Below are 6,262 nucleotides of genomic sequence, written 5' to 3'. Positions count from 1 at the left end.
CGGTCGACTCTTCAATTCCGTAAAAACCAGCAAATCGTTTTTCCCCACTCACAGTAGTATATAGAATGCAAGACTAAGCATAACTGTATAGTAACAAAGAGAAATTATATTTATAGTTGGTCGGGTTACTTCCTAAGCATACCTTAAAAACATCAAGGAAGTCATGTTTTCTATGAAACTCCCTGTCCGTTTTTGATTCGTAGTCCAGCAAAAACAGAGATGTAAATATGGCAAGTCTCGCTGATCAAGTTAAGACGTGGAAGAAGATTTCTCAGCAATACTGATCTGGTATAATATGTGAGGAACAACAATTCACAATTTAAACATTGAAGTATGTTGCTTCCTTGAATTGGAATCAAGAGAACTGTTAATATTAAGTTAGGCTAGATTTTTGAATTGTTTTTGGAAATTACCAACCAAGAGACTACTGCGTCGATTTTGAACATAGATATTGTCCTATGTGTAATATTGTACATGTGAAATATATATACTACTGAGGCAACAATTACCATTAAAGCAGCATAGAGTGGAAACATGTAGACTTGGCTTAAAAACAGATAGTACCTGCGAGTAAAGTTCTCCTAACTGGGGTTTTATGAATTATGTATCAAAAGTTTATGCATAATATGCACATAGCAAAATTTTCAATCTGAAAAAGTTATGAACAATTACTATCAATGACCACCATAGCATACTATGTCCATGCATGAGACTTAATTCCAGGTAAGGTTAATCATTTACTTATTGCGCAAACAGTTTAAAAAGCTTACACTTGGTAATACCTTGAAAACCCTGCAAAAGAGTAATATTCAGTCTTTATGCATATAGTTTGCAGAATTTCTGCTGGTAATAGGTTCATAATGCCCAGTCATGCCCACGGTCTTTGAGAACTCAGCATAGAAATTTTTACCTCTAAAGGATTAAAAACAAAAACATTTGAGTACCTATGAAAACAATCCAAGATGCCTCAATTCGAACCTTAGACGTGTAATGAAGCACCCGTGAACCTTGATAAATAACAAGTATAAATGGCTTGATAAAAGGAATAAAAATACCATGATTGATCTGCAGAGACACGGTCTTTGAGAACCCAACATAGAAATTTTTACCTCTAAAGGATTAAAACAAAAACATTTGAGTACCTATGAAAACAATCCAAGATGCCTCAATTCGAACCTTAGACGTGTAATGAAGCACCCGTGAACCTTGATAAATAAGAAGTATAAGTGGCTTGATAAAAGGAATAAAAATACCATAATTGATCTGCATGCCCACGGTCTTTGAGAACCCAACATAGAAATTTTTACCTCTAAAGGATTAAAAACAAAAACATTTGAGTACCTATGAAAATAATCCAAGATGCCTCAATTCGAACCTTAGACGTGTAATGAAGCACCCGTGAACCTTGATAAATAAGAAGTATAAGTGGCTTGATAAAAGGAATAAAAATACCATAATTGATCTGCAGAGACAGTGAACTACCTCAGTTGGCTAATTAGAGACCTGTTAATCTCCAGTGAAGTCTACTTCAATATAAGTGCGATAAGTAATAAGATTTGGTACTGCAGAAAGAACTACGTTAGATTAGTTGCACCAAAACATGCGTACAACCATAGGGTCCCTCCGCGATCTGTGGTTATCGAACCCACGACTACATGGTTCACAACCACGTGCTCTTCCAGCTGAGCTAAGATGGTAAGTGTCAATACATGGAAACTGAATGAGCTCCGATAAAGAGATGAAATTATAATCATACATCATCTTGGGTCACTATATTGTGGAATTTTAACATAACAAAAATTCAGTATGACTTTAATATTCAACATCAAAAAATCAGTCTTCCCATCACAATAAACTTATCGATACTTGGCAATTTCATTTAGGAAAATTAAGTTCACAATCACCGGTTCATACCAATCGAGCAATTTCGATCCATTACAATGAATAAAATGACTTGGCTTTCTGGATGGTCTCGGAAGTTGAACATACTTGATACAAAAATAAATTTATAAGGAAACAGGTTCCCTATATCTAAGAGATGCAAAGGAAAAATCATCTATGGATCTAGAGTTAACTATACCCGACAACCACACTTGTAAAAGGAAATTTGGCATACCTTGGCTATTGAGAGTATAATTTTGGTAAGAAAAAGTCAACAACGAAGCAAATGCAAGACATATGTTACCAAGCCTTCCACGGATTAGTCCTTGGTTGAAAACCATCATCTGATCCAGATACGTTGATGTTGGGGCTCCACTGTCTGATTCACCTGCTTCAACCATTGAGCACATTGGTTACGATAAATGGAGAAAATTAAGGCCAATTTGTTGAGCTCAAATATGAAATTCCATGAGAAGAAACTTGATGCTCCGGCAAAGAGACCCAGATCAATTATTCAGTCTCCTTTGGCAGTTGGTGAGTATCATCAAACTGCTATATGTGATACATATATTTCCTGTTAACATACTATTATATCAACTACGTTTGCAATTCGGTTGGCTAATTTTGGTTCAAGTCGAAGAAGTGTGTCACAAACATTTGCTAAAACATGAACCGATTTGCTCGTTATGAAAGGCCCTGTAAGATTCTTCATGGGTTTGTTGTACACATTCGAAAGTTCAGATCATGATAGATACTGGTGTTCCTAGAGCTAATACTATTGTGCCATCAGTTTGACGACCAAACACATAAGGAATTTACCTAATCATCTCCTCATTATTTCGAATACTGAAACAAAATAAAATGAGGGAAAACAATAACAAAACAAACAAAAAAGGATTTCTTCTGGGCACCAGATCTCCAAGGTGTTAACATCAACGAAGTATTCAGACGCACATTACCATTTACCAATAGAATTTCCTCATTTGCGCACTTTTACATTCAACAGTTAAAGAAAACCACAACTATCATTCAGAAAAGGCTAATAAAAGCTATGGAAAGAGTAAAGAAAGTTCGTGTAAATAACAATAGAGGTGGAAACACTGACCTTGCTCGAAGGACTTGTCTGACAGCTGAGGTGCAAATTCAATAAAATGCAAGGATGAATATATGAGAGTACAGAATCAAATAACATGAGTAATCAGTACACCCCTCCTCTCTGACTGAATAACATGAGCGTAAAGGTCATATGATGTGCATTGGCAATATCCCGACATAACCGAAAAGAATTAATTTCGACCTGCAGAAACATCCAAGTCCCCTATGGCAGTGTGAATTCACAGAAGATACCAAACACCACCAACAATACATCGCAATGTTGTCGTGCCTGTGAACTTATTTTTTCAGCTAAGGATTCCAACTCATTTCTATTTTCATGCAAATACACATCGAGCACCATATCCTTGTGGGTCGTAATGCCTTTTCTGATATTGTTTTATTCAGCCATTCTATAACTCCAGAGCACATCATGTCAAGTAAAAGTGTAAAACAATTAGATTCAAATTTAAGTTCTCCTGCCTATGTGCTAATTATTTTTTACCGACTGAATATTATACTCGTCGGCATGCGTGTTCACCTCCTTGATGCTAGCAAGGTTGCAGGATTTTGACACCCCGGAAGGATTTCCGTCAAATAAAGTGAGCTTTACCCCAAAGATGGTCCATAGTATCGGTCCTATAAATGCGGATACTTATGAAGCTTGGTCATTGTTATTAAAACAGTAAAGGAAGAGGCCAGACGGCAAGATAGGCATAAAATATGGATGGCTTCTTCGCGCTGGATTGTTTCCCATAGATACCCGACTTGCCAGGCGCCGTAAGACAGATTTGATGAACAGAAAAGAAGAAAGAGTGCAACCACAGAATCTAATTCTCTCAAGCCATTTCCACAACCGTTGTATGCTTAATACAGTTCATTTTTTCCCAACAAAAGAATGGAGAAGACATGAAATCAACACAATCCAAAATTCAGACTTTCGAACTTGAAATCAGAGTAAAAACAGGGGAACACATTACAAATTCAAGGAGGAATTTCATTTTTTTTTCTCTTTGTTTTCAAGGAAGAGTTCTTCTTCACTATTGGTTCTGCGATCTCCAGTTATTTTTCGTCTTAATCCTCAACCGGATGTATGAACTTAATGGTGAGAACATCAAAACTATAGATGCCAATATCAAGTTAAAGTATCTATACTTACGTTGGAGGAGAGTAACAAAATTTCTTAATCACAAAGTATCCACATTCATATGGGAAGGATGTATCCATATTCATGTTCAAATGATCTCTTTATCAAAATTGTAAATGCCAATATCCTCTTTCAATTTATTTTGGCGAAAAAAAGAAAAGTTTTAAATATAGCAGTATAAATATATGCAAGTCCTAATATAGTTGCCTGTAATTGAATATAATAGTTGTTTAGGATCCCAAAAGCAGAGTAGTTCAGCTAAGACTTCTAGTGTAAGTACCTGAACGCTCGGATAACTATACCTGAACTGCTCAGAATAACGCCTGGCTGATAGACGCATTTATGTGTCTAATTTATCCTCAATGTTTCGTATTGTTAGTACTCGTTTTCGTTCTTATTATGGTGTTTTGTGTGTTTGTAGGTATTTTTTGGAAATAAATATTGTTGGAAAATTCGGCTCGAAAAGTTGATCGGAGCACCCCGAAGGACATTTGCTATACGGACCCCCACTTTTGCTATGTGTCACCCACGGCTATGTGTAGCCCATTTGTCCACAACACCCATTTGTTATTCAGCACCTGGGACGTTGGATAAGGGCTAACCATCTTCTTCATTTCAAAAGTTATGTTTTGGCGGGAAATTTTTGGTTTCAATGTCAGAACTAGGGTTGTGAATTTGAGCTTGTTTCAGTGAGACTAAAGAGATGGAATAGTTTGGGTATCTTCCTTTGAGCCTAACAGGATTATTTTGGGTCTTTGGTTCGTTGGATTTTGGCTAGAACTCGAGTTAGAAGAAATCAGGGAGTTACGGGTTTTGCATGAGAAAACCCGAGAGTTGTTGTTTTTGATCTTGGAGACTTATGGAGTGATTCAATCACTCAAATGGATTGATATGGGCCTGTTACGTCTAAACAGGACTGGTAAGTCTATCAGAACCGGTGAAACTGGGCTGTAATTGTGGATAGAAGAAAACAGGGAGGTTTGTTTGGCCGAGAAGACATTCACGGGAAATAACGTGAAGATAATGTTCTTGTATGAGTTTTATTTCACCAGGGACTCATTTTAAGCGTGTTTGGAGCATGACTGAGATTAACAAGGAAGGTCGGGCAGTTGCAGATGCATGATTGTGAAAGAAAGGAAAGAAAATATCTCCAAAATATTTTCTTTTACTGCCGAATATTGGAAGGATTTTCCGGAGTAATGAGCGAAGATTCTTGTCCCTGTTGAGTATAAATATCCTATTAGGGTATCACTGAAGGGTTACAGAGAGAATTGGGAGGATTTAGAACATCTCAGAGGCGAGAAATTGAAAGTTGCAGAGAGTCACCATTTCTGCTGCTGCATAGCTGAAGAACACGAAGAACAGACCAGCAAAGACAATCGTTTTTCTACAGTGATAACGACTCACAGCCGAGGGTCGTACATCAGAGGCAGACTTATTTGCTACAGTATCAGTGACACATATTGTGTGTCGTTCTGGTTTGTAACACATATAACTGTTACAAACCCGGTTTCATTATATTTCTCCCTTTTTATCATTTGTAAACCATTTTTGAGCAATAATAATGAATTTCGAGCGTGTTTCCAACATGATGATGTGCTAATTCTCTCACAACCAAGGCAATGAGGAAGCTATTTACGCATGAATAATTTGGTAACTATTATATTTTCTCTAATATTTAATTATAATTCACTCAATCACTGCTTCTGTAGAGTTTTTAATTGTTTGCATAATTTTCTTCATTAGTTGTGATTCAATTAGATAAGTTATGCTTTGATTAGATAATCTATGCTTAGGGGATACAATTAATTTTTGAGAATTTGCCTGATTATTTGTGAGTTAAGAAAATAAGGGACTTAAAGATAATTAGAGTTTTGGGTTATTTACCATCATTCATTCATGTGTAATAGTGGAATCAGTGTCTTGGTTATTTTCTCATATCTTGAAATCAAATTTTGAGTTAAGTTTTCTTTAATTTTTAAGTCTAAATTCTTTTGCTATCACAAGTCTCAACGAACCTTTTTACTACAACTCAATTGAAAATCACATCAATTTTTGGCGTCGCCGATGCGGGCTTGTCTTTAGGCTAGAGTTTTTAGATTTTTTTTTTTTTTAGGTTTTTATTTTTTTTTTTTTTTTTTT

At 36.1% G+C, this 6,262-nt stretch overlaps 1 non-coding gene across 1 annotated transcript; it reads right to left on the bottom strand.

Annotated features, from left to right (window-relative positions):
* Window positions 1–2,783: 2,783 nt before the first annotated feature.
* On the bottom strand, window positions 2,784–2,873 carry LOC113342327. Its single transcript, XR_003356613.1, has one exon. It is a non-coding gene; the product is annotated as a small nucleolar RNA Z101 (small nucleolar RNA).
* Between the last annotated feature and the right edge of the window lie 3,389 nt (window positions 2,874–6,262).

The sequence above is a fragment of the Papaver somniferum genome, unplaced genomic scaffold (genome assembly GCF_003573695.1).
Source record: "Papaver somniferum cultivar HN1 unplaced genomic scaffold, ASM357369v1 unplaced-scaffold_35, whole genome shotgun sequence".
NCBI classification, from domain to species: Eukaryota; Viridiplantae; Streptophyta; class Magnoliopsida; order Ranunculales; family Papaveraceae; genus Papaver; species Papaver somniferum.
This window is presented reverse-complemented; position numbering and strand designations above follow the sequence as displayed.